Genomic DNA, 15,237 nt, shown 5'->3' with positions numbered 1-15,237 from the left:
CCCGATATGCGCAGAACCAGAAGCTGGCACGAGCAGTTCTTCGGGACCACCTATTGCACGAAGACAAAGGAGGGTAATAAGGCCCGCAGCATCTCAAAGGTCTCCATTCATCGACTACAACAAGAAGAAGACTTTTAGCATCAATGAGGCAGTGAACAAGCTGTACGCTGCCCTCTTGTATTGGGTCAGGCATCATAAAGGAGCAGATGATGGAGCTACCAGGTAAACTAACTCCCCACAGCCTACATACATATCTTTTTCAGTTGCATAGGACCAGCCACTTAGTTTCACATAAAACATAGCATGTTGCACAGAACAGGGCTTTTAGTTGCACATTGTTCTGTTTTCAATTTCATGCACATTTTTTTGCTGATGTGACCCTTCGAGCTAACTTGTCTTTTTATCGCTTTCAAAAAATAATCAGCCCTGAGATAATCAGGTATGGTGCTTTCTACATTTCTTTAAAGGAGTTAGTTGATTCGATGAAGCCGGTTCAATGGTTGTCAAAAATTGTTATTGAGACTGGAATCTTATACATCATGGATAACTTACCAGAAGGGTCAAAGAAGGTTGTTATGCCACTGATGTTTTCTGTAAGTTTTTCCAAAACCTTCTTTTTACCCTCATCTTTGTTCTGTAGCACTTTTTCGTTGACCATTTGAGGGAGGCCTTTCACCTACTAAGGAGTTTTGAGCCATGTTTTATAATCTCTGCAGATAAATTTACAGCAAGGGATCCACAATGTGAATGAGATAAACAAGAAGTTTGATTACAAGAACCGTCTCGACAAGAAAGACTTGGTGAGTGTTGTGCCCACATGATCAATCTTTTTTTAGTTGGAACCCACAACATGTCCAGTTGCACATGACACATCTGGTAGTTGGCATATACTTGTTGCAACCTGTTTTTAACTTGACCAAGTCTTTTACTGTTTTTCTTAGCTACAGCCTGTATTTGTGTCTGAAATCGTTCACGCTTGCAGGTCATGCTGCCAGTGCTCGAGTGCGCTGATGTAACCGATAAGGACAGAGGAAGGCATTATTGGGTCTTCAGTGTCAACTTGAGGGACAGACGCTTTGAAGTTCTTGATTCAAGTAGGACGCTGAACAACATTGAGCTGATGAACACCGCCTCTACCATCGCGGGGGCAGTACGCCAGCTATGGAGGAAGCATTACCCAAAGTTCAGCATCGAGCACTTCCAGATTATTGACATTGACGTACCGAAGCAGCTCGGCAAGTAAGACAATAAGCATTTCATTCCTTCTCAATCATATACCATCATTTTGTAGTTTTTAAATTTTTCTACATGTGCAATCTTTAGTATTTTTAAGACACAGTACTAGTCTTCAATCCGTTTTATCATTTTTATGAGTTTCTAGTGGATTATCTAGCCAGTTGCAGAGTGGCGCATAAGTAGTTGCACACTGGCACGTAAGCAGTTGCACAGTGGCACATAATGAGTTGCAGTAGAACACAAGCAGTTGCACAGTAGGACATAAGCAGTTACACAGTAGAACAGAAGCAGTTGCACAGTAGGACATAAGCAGTTGCACAGAGTGCATTACCTTTATTTGGTTTTAATTTTATGTGACAATTTTTTTGCCCATTTTGCAGTGATGAGTGTGGGTTGTTCGCACTGCTTAACGCCACCAAGTGGAATGGTAGCCAACTGCCCAACTACGACCCCAAGGAAGTACTCAACATCAGGAAGAAGCTGGCATATGATTGGGTCACCAGCGTGCACAACACCGCCCCATGGAGGAAGTTGCTGAGATACGACAAGGAGTAGGTCAGTACTATTTTTTTCTTTTTTTCTGCTCCATGGAGGAAGTTACTGGTTTGTACAATTTTTTAAGCAGATTTTGTAGTTGCACACTACTAGTAATTGAGTTTGCAACTCAATATCACCACTTTTGTTGATACATTAGGAGCACTGGATATACAATTGTTCAACAACTAAATATTTAACCAGTTGCCAACAAAGGCACAAATAGCAACTTTTTTTTACACAGTGCATGAACTAATTCAAGCAGCATAAATTAGATAAAGAGAAATCATAGATACTGAATGTGTTCACTTGGTCCCAACATTGCTAAAAAACATCATTCTTTTCCTTTTTTGTTTCAAAGTTACAAATGAGGAAATAGAATCACAGGAGCCTGAGTGGACACACACCAGCAGTGTGCTCTGTAGATTGGCACTGGCTGCATTTGTTTTTCTTCTTTGGGTGTAGCTCCAGCGCCGATTTGTACCGTCGACTCTTTGCCCTACCCTTTGTAGTAGACCTTGGAGGATCCCTGGGCACAAAATCATCAGAAGCTTGTGCAAGGGATGCAACCTCCAACGGGGCAGTAGGACCGTCACGATCACCTGTGTAATAATCATATAAAAAGTTTAGTATTTTTGTTATTGTGCAACCAACACTGATGTTCTGTGCAACCACACAGTACATTTTGTGCAACTAACTGGTTGCTGTGTGCAAGTTAAGTTGAAAAAAACACCTGCAGTAGCACGGCCTGTCATGGTACTTGGATTGTAGTCGCCTATGGGCAGAACATGAAAAACAAGTTAGATTTTTAGCTTGATCCTCAAACTAACACAGCGCACGCAACTAGGCAGCATGTTCTGTTCAACTGGGCACCATGATATGTGCAACTAAAGTCACTCACCCTAGTTTTTGTTTGGGAGTCGGTGAAGGTACTAACCTGGGTGATGAGCCCCCCGAGTCCTGCCTGTAGGTCCATTGGGAGTAGCACAAAGGGCACTGCTAGTTGGGCCTGCCGGGGAGGAGGTCTTTGAGGGATTGCATCACCTATAGGCAGAACAGGGCAAACAAGTCAGTTGTGTTTATCTTTTGATGCTTGAACTAACACAGCGTGCGCAACTAGGTAGCCTGTTCGGTGTAACTGAGCACCATGATGTGTGCAACTGGAGTTACAGACCTAATTTGATGGGGAGTTGGGGGAGGGTAATTACCTGGACGATGAGCCCCCTGAGTGCTGCCTGTAGGGCCATTGGGAGGAGCACGCGGGGGAGGAGGTGGCGGAGGATGCCGTGTACAGCCAGGAGGGGGAGGAGGTCCTTGAGGGTTGACATCACCTATATCCAGAACTCGAAAAATAAGTTAGGTGTGTTATCTTGATGCTTGAACTAACACAGCGTGCGTAACTAGGCAGTATGTTCTGTCCAAGTGGCTACCATGGTGTGTGCAACTGAAGTTACACACCTAGTTAGATCAGGAGTTGGGGCAGGTAATTACCTGGATGATGAGCCCCCTGATTGCTGCCTGGATGTGGAGGAGGTCCTCGAGGGTTGCCATCATCTAATGGCCCCGTTGCAGCAGTCGGTTTTTTATTTTTCTTGGACTTGTTCGGGTGGCCGATCTCGGTACGTGCTGCATGCATATGCTTGTATACAATATCTTGTGCTGGATCAGAACCACTCGCAAACTTTGCTAGTTTCCGAAAATCGTATATCATGTTCCTCTTCCTTATCTGCTTCTTTGATTGAGGAGGCATTTCATCCGGTTGCTCATAACCAGTCTCTAGCGCACTAGGTACAGCAGTAGGTGTCCACCGTCTTAGCAGGTACCTTTCCGGTATGACATCAACTTCAACATAGATGAACACCTTGAGGATGTGGCAACAGAGGATGCCGTCCTTGTCCATTTTACAGCACTCACACAAATAGGAACCCTCCTCCACCCTTGCCTGCACCAAGTAGTTTCGAGAACCATATTTGGCAATAAATTCCTGGTTCGGTCTGAGCTCAAATACAGCAACACCAACTTGGAATGCATTATAACATCCAATCAGCTCAAACTCTTCTCTGAACTTGCGGTAAAGGTCCCTAGTATAGGTTTTGTGAGCTTGCTTCTCTATTGGGAAGTTGGACCACAACTCAATCTCAAGGTGTTCTGTCCTGTAATCATTGCAGCCTTCCTTGGCAAGGATGTGGTTCTGGATTTTTTCATATTGCTTGACGAAGTTCAGCATTGAGTTGTGTGGGTTCACATATCTTTTCAGGACGGGTTGAACTCCTCACTACGCTGTGTAGACTGGAGGAAAGGGAAGAAGCTATGTTTGAAGTAGCACGGCATCCAAGTTGACCTGTATTCGTACAACTTCTCAAAGTGCGTGTGTGTCATAGCCTCATACTTCATCATTAACCCAGCCCAATTCTGCTCAAACTCGTCTATAGTGAAGCTGAAGTCAACACACTTGTTGAAATCATCAGAGAGTCCTGGATTCCGGCACAGCAGCCAACCAACCTTTTCCTGAGCCTTTTTCATGATGTGCCATCGACAACAGCGGTGCACGGTGGTTGAAAAGATGCTCTGTATTGACTACCTCATTGCACCATCCTGATCGGTGATGAAGTTGTCAGGAGGTTTGCCATCCATAGCCTCTAGGAATGCTCCAAAGACCCAATCAAAGCTCGATGCCAACTCCTGCCTCACAAACGCGCAACCCAGCATGAAAAATTGGCCATGTCGGTTTATTCCTATGAAGGGCGCGAACGGCATATTGTACATGTAGGTGGTGTCAAACGATATGCAATCGTGGTACGCCTCCGCATAAGCTTTTCGAGCTAAGCCATCCACCCAAATTATGTTGACAACTCTGTTCTCTTCATCATATTTCACCTTATAGAAGAAGTCTGGATCGGTTTTTTGTATATCCTTGAAGTGCGCAATTGTCTCAATCAGATCACCCTCCTTTGTGTCATCTCTACGGAAACTTGTACAAAGATTTGTTATTGCCTTTGGTCCGAACGGCACCATCATCTCAGATCCATAGAACTCTGCCATTACATGCATCATTCGTCCTGCATAATACAAAAACAAACAGTATAGCCTTTTTTTTAGTTGCACAAATGCGCACATCCAGGTGCACAGTAATAGGACACGTGTTGGCACAGAAGACAATCGCAGGAAATGGACACCTAGCTGCACCTTTTTAAAAACACTTTGCAGTTTTTGCATACAGGACATTGTGTAGTTTAAAGTAAAGACAAACTAGTTGCACAAGAAGCACCAAAAGTGATATATAAAAAGCATGGGAAGTTGGACACCAGTTGCACAACTAAGCCATTTCAGTTGCACAGTAGTACCATAACAGTTGCACACTGGACTGCCTAGAGGGAAACTTAATTCTTCACGGGATATAGAAAAACACTACATCTGTAGTCAAGTTGCAGTTATACAAGATGCGCAGAAACTCCTTTTCATCAGGTGAGATGCCTTGGTGGGATCTCAAGTATTTGGACAATGAAGGTTTGTTCACGAGCGGATGATTGTGCTCATGAACAAAGTGCGTCACCTCCCATCGCCCATCTATGAGCTTCACCAACATTTTCGCCTTGCATTCAGTCTGCTTTATTGTCTCACGTTTGCGCTTCTTCTTCTTCTTCTTCTTACTAGTACCAGCCTCCTCTTCAGCAAATATTGGAGGTTCTTCTTCCATCTTCTCATCACTGTTAACAGATTTTGGATCTAGAATAGGGTCCAGGACAGGAGGAGCCTCAGCTCCTCCATCATCAGCTTTGGGCTTCTTGAACTTGTTGCAGCAAAACTGTTGTTTTATCAATTCATTGGTGCGGGGTGTCCGTCTAGAGGTGTTCATCTTGATAGAGAAATCCATCCGTAGTGCATAGCTATTGTAGTGATCCTTAGCAATTTGAAGGCTGTCAAACCTCATGCCAACATAGGGTTCCATAGGTTGAGAACCAGCCTCATCCTCTCCTTCTTCTACTTGCACAGCTCCGTCAACAGCCCCAGCTCCTACCTCAGTCCTGGTTGGACCAGGAACATTTGCCTTGGTTCCTGTGTCATCAAGAGTATGGCTCTCTGACTGCAAAGACACCACTACAGGGGCACCACGGGCTGATGACTGGCCTGCCACATTGTCATGGCCCGTAGGGTTACCATCATGACTTGCCTGCGTGTAGTAAACAGATCGACCATTTTCTGTCCAATTTCCTTGTTGTATGATGGGTTGCTGCTGATCCATATCATGAGGAAGTTCATTGAGATCTGGAGGCAACTCATTGAGATCAAGCATTTTTTTCCTTATTTTTGGATGCTGCCACACACTCCCTGCACATATAAAAAAGAAGAAATTGATGTCATCAGTTGGTAACCACAGAAAAAGAGTGTTTCAAACAACCTAAAAACTTAGTAAATAGGCAGTTGCACACCATTTTGTGATAATCTTAGTTCCAAAAGCAACATGACCGTAGCATAATCTTTATTATAACAGTTATGAAATTTTTTGTTTGCACAGATTTGTTATGTTAGTTGCACAGTTTGCAGTAAATAACTGGCAAAAGCATGACTTCTTTTTGCTACAGAGTTTTTCTGACTTTTTCCCTTTTTGTTTTGTTGCAATGATCTGTAGGTTTCCATTTCGCAAGGAGCACTTTTCAGATTTTTCTGCACATAATTGGATGCTACATTTGAGCAGGAAAATCCAGGTGAAAGAAGAAAGAAGAATTGGAGGACAGATTATAGTTATATGTTTTTCATCGCCGTTTATGTTTCTAGTTCTGGTATATTTGAACATATTAATATGGTTTTGCAATAGGTGTGGGACCAGAATATATGCGTGGGACAAGATTATATGTGTGAATATGTTAATATGGTTTGTGGCTTCATTAGCCATGGACAAAAGTTCTTGTGTTTTTCCTGTTGCACTACAGATTTCTGGTTTCGCTAGAATAGACGTCTCAATTGCTAGGATGCATCTTTCCACTTGGCCAGCATACATATTCAGTTGGACATTCAATGTTTTTAGTTGGCTAGAATAGATGTCTCAGCTGGCTAGGTTGCATTTATTTCAGTTTTTGGCCAACATGCATGTTCAGTTGGACAGTTAATGCATTCAGTTGGCTAGAATAGATGTCTCAGTTGGCCAGGATACATTTTCTCAGTTTTTTGGCCAACATGCATGTTTAGTTGGCCAGAAAACATGTTTTTTATTTGCACATATACTACAATTTTTCCAAAGTGTTTACTCACAAACATGTATTGCCAAATATACATGTTTACTTGGCCAGGATACATGTTTACTTGGCCAGGATACATGTTTTTTAGTTGGCCAGAAAACACGTGGGGTACAATGCATGTTTTAGTTTTGGCTAGCATGTATGCCGAGTTGCCAGAATATAGGTTCAGTTGGCTGGGATGCATGTTCAGTTGCACATTTATGAATTTTTCGTTGCACATATCTATTGGGCAGTGAATTTTTTGTTCATTTTGCAAACAATAACTACAAGTTGGTAGAATGCATGTTTAATTTTTGGCTACAATGCTTTGTTGAGTTGGCTTTAATCATGTTTTAATTGGCCAGAGAACTTGTTTTTAGTTGGCTTGTTTAACACATCCAGGTGGTAGAAACTTATTTGGCATGCATCAAGTAGTTTCTGGCATGTTTAACACATCCAGCAGTAACATCAAGTAGGCTGGTGTGATGTGCCAAATTCACCTCTTTTTTGAAGCAGATTCTCCATGGATCCATGAAGAAGGGGGTTTACATATGCCTATGCAGTAGAAAAAAAGAGGAAGTGAAGAGGTGCAAAGGGGGCTTACCTGCTTGATCTTACTGCCTGGTATGACTCTGACCACCCTGCCCTTTAGATCTTGAAGCAGCTCCTTCTACTTTGGGGCTCCCATGACGGCTGTGTAGGAGGAGGAAGAAGGGTTGGGGGTGATTTCTGTTGGATCTGCTTCTGGCGTGGAGAAGAAGAAGAAGGCAGCGTGGGAGGGGCTGAGGCGTGGGGACGAGCGGGGGCGTGGGTGCGAGCTGGGGACAGCTTGCTACGTGGGGCGTTTTCTGTTTGGTGGCCGCTCGATCGGTTTGTTTGGTGGCCGGTCGATTGGTCGGTTTGATGGTCCTTCCTTTTCTGTTTCGTGGGGACAGAAGGTTTCCTTTTTCAGCCGGCCACTCAGTTGCACTAGTGGACAGCCGGCCGCCCACTAGACACGCCCGAAACTCAAACTGCAATCTATGATCTAGAGGCGTGAAGCTTCACAGTAGCAAAGGGATTTTTTGTCTTCCTGCTGCTGTGAAAATATAGTAGGCTCACCTAAAAACCGACCTGGAACCGCTCGTCCGTAGGAAACAGAGAGGCGTCTCGATCACTTGCTCAGGCAGGACCGGGTCCGTGTCCAATTTTGTAATGCGACATGAATGCTGATGCCGGCAGTTGCAACAGTTTTCTGCACAGCAACCGCGGAGTAATCATGCACCAGAGACAGACACAGTGGTTCATTAACAATAGGTTAACTTTTTTTAAATCGTTCACAGTACGTGCCTGTTAGTCTGGAATCTTGGTTGAATAGTTTGAATTGAAATTGCAAATACGCCGATCGATCATCCGGTCCAATTTGAACGCAGTGTGCATTGTCTGAATTGAAATTGGAAAAACAGGACGCACGCACGCACGCATGCTGGCGGACGGGAGATAAATTATATCGCGCGGCTGTTGGGACGCCTCTGAACTGAATGGTTTTGATCTCGGCCACAAAATCGTAAGCAACGCCGCGTATTTTCTTCTCCATAGTCGAGTCGTTGGCGAGAGTGAGACGCTCGTATGCGACACCGGGGCACCGGCATGTGTGTTGGACTAGCCACTGCATGCGGCGGCCGCAGCCTAGCCAGGACTAGTTGGGTCTAGTTACACTGCGCGTGTGTAGTGCAGTTGTTGCACTGTTTTGGGCGTCAGTACAATTAAGTGTTTCTAAAATGATTAGCTAGGGGTCCAAGACCAGCGATTGAGTGTGACTCCGTATCACTACTTTATTGCGGGCTGCCAAGCCAACAAAAGTTGAATAATGCGGAAGGGTTAAGAAATGTGCAGAAGAAGCTGAAACTTGTCTGCAGCTGCCCTGAGTGCTACTACCTTTAATCAAGTTTTTCTTAGCATGTTGATGATTGATGCTTTCTTGGAAAGTGTATGGACAGAAACATGTTGATGCTTTCTTGGAACGAGGATACTCCCTCCGGTCCTTTTTATTCTGCATATTAGAATTCTTTGAAGTCAAACTTCACAAAGTTTGATCATATTTATATGAAAAATATCAACATCTGCCATGGTAAAGTTATACAATATGAAACTTTAAGTCATGACACATCTTTTGATATTGATTTCAGATTGTGAATGTTGGTATTATTTTTCTATAAATCTATAAAGTTGGTCAAACTTTACGAGCCTTGACTTCAGTCAAATCTTATATGCGAACTAAAAAGGACTGGAGGGAGTACAAGTTGTGGGTTGTTGTTCCAACATAGTACTACAAGTGGTATCAGAGATGCAACTTGCTAGATCGCAACCAACTTGCTGGAATAAAAATTGCATTTCTTCTTAGCCGACGGTGCGATTTTAGAGTGACATGGTTTTTTTTTTCAAAAAAGGGATTTCCGGCCTCTGCATCAGAACGATGCATACGATCAATTTATTAAAAATATAAATAGGTTTAACAAGGTCTTAGAGTCTCACAAAGAGCCAAAAGGACCAAAAACAAACTGACCATGAAAAGCCACAACCGGCTGGCATAAGAAGGACAGGTAAACTAATTGTCTATCCTATTACATGGCCGCCATCCAAACCGGTTGAAGATATCTCGCGCTACCATCTCCCAGCGGGTAGATCCAGTAACCAAACGCTCCCTGGCCTCCATCGGAGTGAGTAGCGACCACATATGGATCAACGCAGTGGCTCGGAAAATAACCTGCAAAAAATAAATATTTGTTGTTCTGTTAAAGACCAAATCATTTCTGCAGTTCCAGACTGCCCACAATAAAGCACAAACTCTTACTCAAATATATCTCGCTATTTCGGTCTCTATCCCGTTAAGCCACGTTCCAAATAACGTGTTGATAGAACTCGGTGGAGTAATATTAAATGCAATATGGACTGTTCGCCATAAGACTTTTGCTAACGGGCAATCAAGAAAAATGTGTTTAATGGTTTCCTTCTTATCACAGAAACTACACCTAGTAGATCCTGTCCAATTACGTTTTGCCATGGTGTTGATATGTTTTTGGAGTTGGTATTTGTATCTGTGTTTGGTAAGATAGAGACAGCAGCAATACGTGGTGCCTACTTGCACTACTAGTTATTATGCGCTCGAACAGTTAAATGTAGGATTATGCCGCTCATTTCTTCTGAAGATTTACACGTTCAAACGGATAGGATTGAACGGGAAAATTAAAGGCAAGAGATTTGAATGTGAACTCGCATGTAGGACACCGTCATGACCAAGCAAACATGACCTATAAAAAAAAAACTCTAGCGCGAAGCGTGTGGAGTGCACTGAAGCATGATACATTGACTGGCTGTTTCTTACATGTGCCTAGATTAGTGGTGCCAACTGGGTCTTTGGATTGATGTCTAGCTTTGCCACATCTAATTAATCTCATCACGGAACATGCATGATGCATGCAGACATTCAACAAAAAAAATGCATGTGAATATATGCACGCCACTTCCATTTTCAATCTATTTGGCTACAGAGGGAAGGACACTTGTGTTGAATTGACACAATTGATGTTATGCTATGAGATACATTCGTCATGAGTTAATTGTTTTATAACACAGAGAAAGTTATACGTTTGCATAATTTCTTAGACCATAAGAGTATCGAGTTTCTTCATACTTTCTTCATGAACTTTGAGGTTTGTTAAACGTTATCTGTAACAGGGTGACGGGTTCACGGAAAAATATGATAAGGAATTTGGTTGCTCAAGACTGGGATTTTCTACTCCGATGATGGAGAGATATTATTAGGGCCCTCTTGATTTTACGTTATCCATCTTGATGACGTTGCCAATGGACACGCGATCCACCTCAAACAATTGGGATCTCACCCTCTAGGTGAAACAATATCGGATAGCCGAGTCGGACGATGACGATGTCCTTGATGTCTTTTCCTCCCTAGAGGCGTCATTTTGCTTTGTGTGCCCGCGCTTTTGCCTAGTGCAGGTAGTTGGTCAGTCTTTCGACCGGTTATTTCCAAATTAATCGTGTTGTGTGTTGTTTTTGTGTTTGATTTCTCTTATGTATTGATGAATAAACTCTCTTCTTTTTATTGCAAAATTGTGAGAGCTCCCCATTGTGTGATGAGGTTCCGTAGAACAATTTGTTTTTTCGTAAGGTAGAAATTTGTGATCGAACTGTCTTGAGAAAAGAAAATGTGATCCAACCGTATTCTAAACGAAGAGAAAAGAAGAAACAAAAAGTACTGTGTGATTGATCGAACACCCACCATCCGTTGGACCGGGAAGTACTGCTGCAAAGAGTACTGCAACCTGCTGTGCGCCACGGCCTCTGCGCTGTGCGCCACGAATCCCACGAAAGTGACCCCTGCAACCTGCTGCATGCGTCGTCCATGACGGGACGGGAGGAGGGAATCCAAGCAGATCCGCCCGCGGCAGGACCGCGTCGAGACGACCCACCCTCACCTCCCTCCTCTCTCTCCCACGATCGAGAGCACCCGTTCAACGCCTCACCACCCAAACGAAAGCCGCCGTTGCGTGGACGCGAATGCGGCTCCGGCCGCCAGCCGCAGCCGGGATTGTTCCCGCGTTGATAGAGGGGCGACGAGTCCGGGAAATATCCACGTCTTTTTCGCTCCGGCCGCATTGCCACGGCCCGTCCGGATTGGTGGTGCACGCACGCACGGCGCCCCTGTCCTGCCGGTCGCCATATGCTCTAGTGTTACAGTCTAGAGGCTCTAGCTGGGGGAGCTAGCTGCGGCCGTCTCCACTTCGTTCTCCAACAGCGACTCCATCGGCGACTTGTGATCAGCTGTGACCTGCTAATGTGCAAGAGTCGGACAAGTTACCGATCGAGCTGTTTTGCCCCGCCCACGCGTCTTGGTCTCTGTCATGCATGTGTTGTGATGGTGAGATGTAACTTGAGCTGTTCTTTCACCTGCGCAAGCAATATTGACGTGCGGGTACTCAACTGCGTAAATTTTCCATGGAGATCCTCGGTGCCGCTTTCTCAAAGCATACATCATCATTAGGGCTTGTACAAGGTGTTTATGAAAGGTGCTTAAAGAAATAAATTAGGCTTTTCTTAAGTACCAATGTTTGTTTGTACAAGGTAAACGTTTAATTAGGCATCACTTCTGTAGAAATAGGCATTGGTGCTTCAAAAAAATCTGGTTTATTTTTCCAAGAACCTAGCATTGTACAAGGTCTTAGGGGTTTTAGGGCATCTCCAGTGCCAAACAACATAATTTTTTTTTGAGAACTAGGCAAACAACAGATGACAACCTCTATTTGTCCCCGTAAAGAACACATTTGTCCGCAAAAATACTGGAGGCCCAACGCCGTCCCCCATGTGTCCTCCCACATTTAGCCGGTCAACATTTTTGCTCATTTTTTTCCAACCAAATCTGAATACTCTAAAGGCATATAGTTTAAACACAGAAATAGATAGTGCAAATTAAAAAATAGTTTAAATTGGGAATATAGTGTTCAAACATAAATATTATTCATAGGACATTGTTCAAACAAAAAAAAAATGAAGGAAATCACAAATCTGTTGGTTCCCATAATGTATCCACAAAGGGTCTATGAGATAATCGAGAAGTATGTTTTCCAGGTGACCAGATCTATCAAAATCAACATTACCCAAATCATCGCCATCATCCTCCACAGCCATGTTGCACATCACATGTGCAGTTACTATCTCCAGCAATATTGAATGATGTCACGTAGTAGCAGGTCCATAAACAAAAGCCCAGCAAGCTTGTAGCACCATGCCCTGCTGAAATATCGGATTGGCTGCAAAAGAGGCACAATAGAGATCAACATGGACCTTTGCCTACTTCGATTAATAGTTATCCCGCGTGAGGTAGAAACCTTGAGGTTGAGAACATGCACACCTCCCTTCTCCAATGCTTCGAGGATATATACTCAACATCATCATGAACTCATAATCGTCATTATCGCCATCCAATAATGATGACTCAAAGAACTCGTTTTAAGTAAAACTGTCACACGTGTCCTCCAGAAATGTGAAAAGAATTGGTCAAACTGTGTTCAAACATTTTTGTCGAACATCTGGTGTCTGAGGTAGACGACATCGGCTAGGACATACTGGGGTAGTGTGTAGGGCAGCAAGCATGTTTAGGGGCGATGCTTGGGGTGGGCGTTAGACTACGGACAACACTCGTGTGTAGGTCGAGTGTTCAAGATGGGCACAAGACAGAGTCAGGGTTGATTTTGCTTTGACCGATTAGTGACCCCGCTGTCTGCCCGGGCATAGAAGGGGTTGATGAGCCTGGCAGTAGATGCTCTAATATCCTTCTATCCATACTATCCAGACAGACATTACTAAACAGTATAACTCAGCGAGCTACAGCCTTCCACATCGATTTGACGTTTTGAACCATCCGATCAACTCGTTTAACGTTACAGATCGTTCTGTTACACAGCGCACCTTTTCACCGGTCGCCCCGCTCATCCAGGCTTGCCCAACGTTATCGGGCCGCTGCTTCGGAGATCGACTTGGGCGGCTTCTCGTTCGTCAATCAGTTGAGTATTTTGTTTTTTGCATCGAGCGCCACAAGCCCACGAGCATTACCTCCACTTCCCCATCGGCCCAGGCCGTCCCTTCCCATTCTATCGCTCTATAATGTCAGCCTTGAAACCGCCGGCAGCGCCATAATGAGGGTCAAGGCCGATGGTATTCCTTCAGTAACAGTCCACCGTAAAGTGCAGGCCTACATTTTGATTCCCCTCTCTCTTTCCTCGAAGTTGATAGTGCTAATCGTGGCTGTTCTCTTTGGTGATTGTTCATGAATCATGGAGGCGGCGATGACGACAAGCGAGAGAGCTTTGCCCCGGTGTAGGCGAGCGATTAGTATAAGGAGGACAGGGGCGGAGGCAGGATTTGAGCATAGGCGGAGGCAGGTTCGACAATGAGAAAAAAAACAGAACATAATAAATCTATCGAGTGATTTTGATTGATACCTAAATATGCTTCTCGTTGTTTGCTCGAACCAATCCCCCAAAAAAGGAATGTACTGGTTCTTCTCATCACGACTATGCACAAACCCAAGCATATTTTACCAAATGTTTCCATTGTTCAAGTTTTCTAAATAATAGTATAGTAGTTCTTTTCTCTAGATGGACGAGCGCGGCAATGCGTGCCATCATAATCTAGTATACAATAGTTTAGGTGAGGCCCTTGGAGATGCCTTTAATTTTGCCCTTTTTGGTGTACTACTAGTGTTGTTTGCTCATCCATGTATAGATGTGCAATCAGGACGTTTGGTGCCGTCCCTCCCGTTGTACCCTACTTAGTGATCAGAGATGGGTAGACACGAAGAAGATTTAAGAGAATCTACAATCGGATATGTTAAATATGGCCCCTCAAACATCCGTGGATGTGTCCGGATATGTCCGCGTGCAGTGATCGGACACATCTTAAATTTTATTTGTTGCATCAGGGCATCTCATACTAGATTCTTAAATCCATACAAACGAAATAATTTATGTACTACGTCGATCACCTAGCTACTCATCGTCGGAGATGTCAACGATCTCTGTACCCGGCTCCGGCAGGATTGGTGGCAGCTGCAGCTCTGGCTCCTCCGACACCTTCGGCTGCTCTACTCAGGCCTCCTCCGCCTCTATCTCCGTGTGGAGTTTGGCAAAGAGCGCATCGAACGCCGTCTGCTCCCGCCGGAGGAACACCTGGTTGGCCTCCACTTAGACCTCATCCTGGAAGAACTCCAGGATGGCCTGCTGCTCCGCCAGCTCATCGGATTGCGCGAAGGCGAACTCCGCCTTCGCCTGCTCCATGTTGAAGCCCGGCAGCTGTTGCTCCGGCTGCTCCGCCTCCTCCACCTCCATCGGAGCCAGCTCCTCCTCCTCTTCTTCCCCCGGTGCTCCTTCTCCTCCGGCTCTAGCGAGTTCTGAGATAGCCCGGCAGCGATGCGTGCTGCGCGCGCGGCTTGTCTCGCCCGAATCTTCTGCTGGAGCTTGCTGCGGCGCTCCGGCGTGAGCATTGTGTAGTACGTCCACGGAGTGACGGCTCCTTCCTGCTTTTTTCCTCCTCGTCTCCTATGTCCCAAGCTACTCGTTCAGCTCACGCCGTAACGCTTCGAGGATTGACAATACTACATTGCACGGGCATCGTGTGCGTTCGTGTGTGGTGGTACAAGCACGGCAATCCATATTCCTCTCTCCTCTCCTCTCGTGCCGCTTAGTTCATCGAC

At 44.7% G+C, this 15,237-nt stretch overlaps 1 pseudogene; it reads right to left on the bottom strand.

Moving 5' to 3' along the window:
- Positions 1 to 2,151: 2,151 nt before the first annotated feature.
- LOC125518262 lies at positions 2,152 to 14,872 on the bottom strand (annotated as a pseudogene).
- Between the last annotated feature and the right edge of the window lie 365 nt (positions 14,873 to 15,237).

Source organism: Triticum urartu, chromosome 7 (assembly GCF_003073215.2).
Source record: "Triticum urartu cultivar G1812 chromosome 7, Tu2.1, whole genome shotgun sequence".
NCBI classification, from domain to species: Eukaryota; Viridiplantae; Streptophyta; class Magnoliopsida; order Poales; family Poaceae; genus Triticum; species Triticum urartu.
Note: the sequence above shows the minus strand (reverse complement) of the source record. Positions and strands in the feature narration are given on the sequence as shown.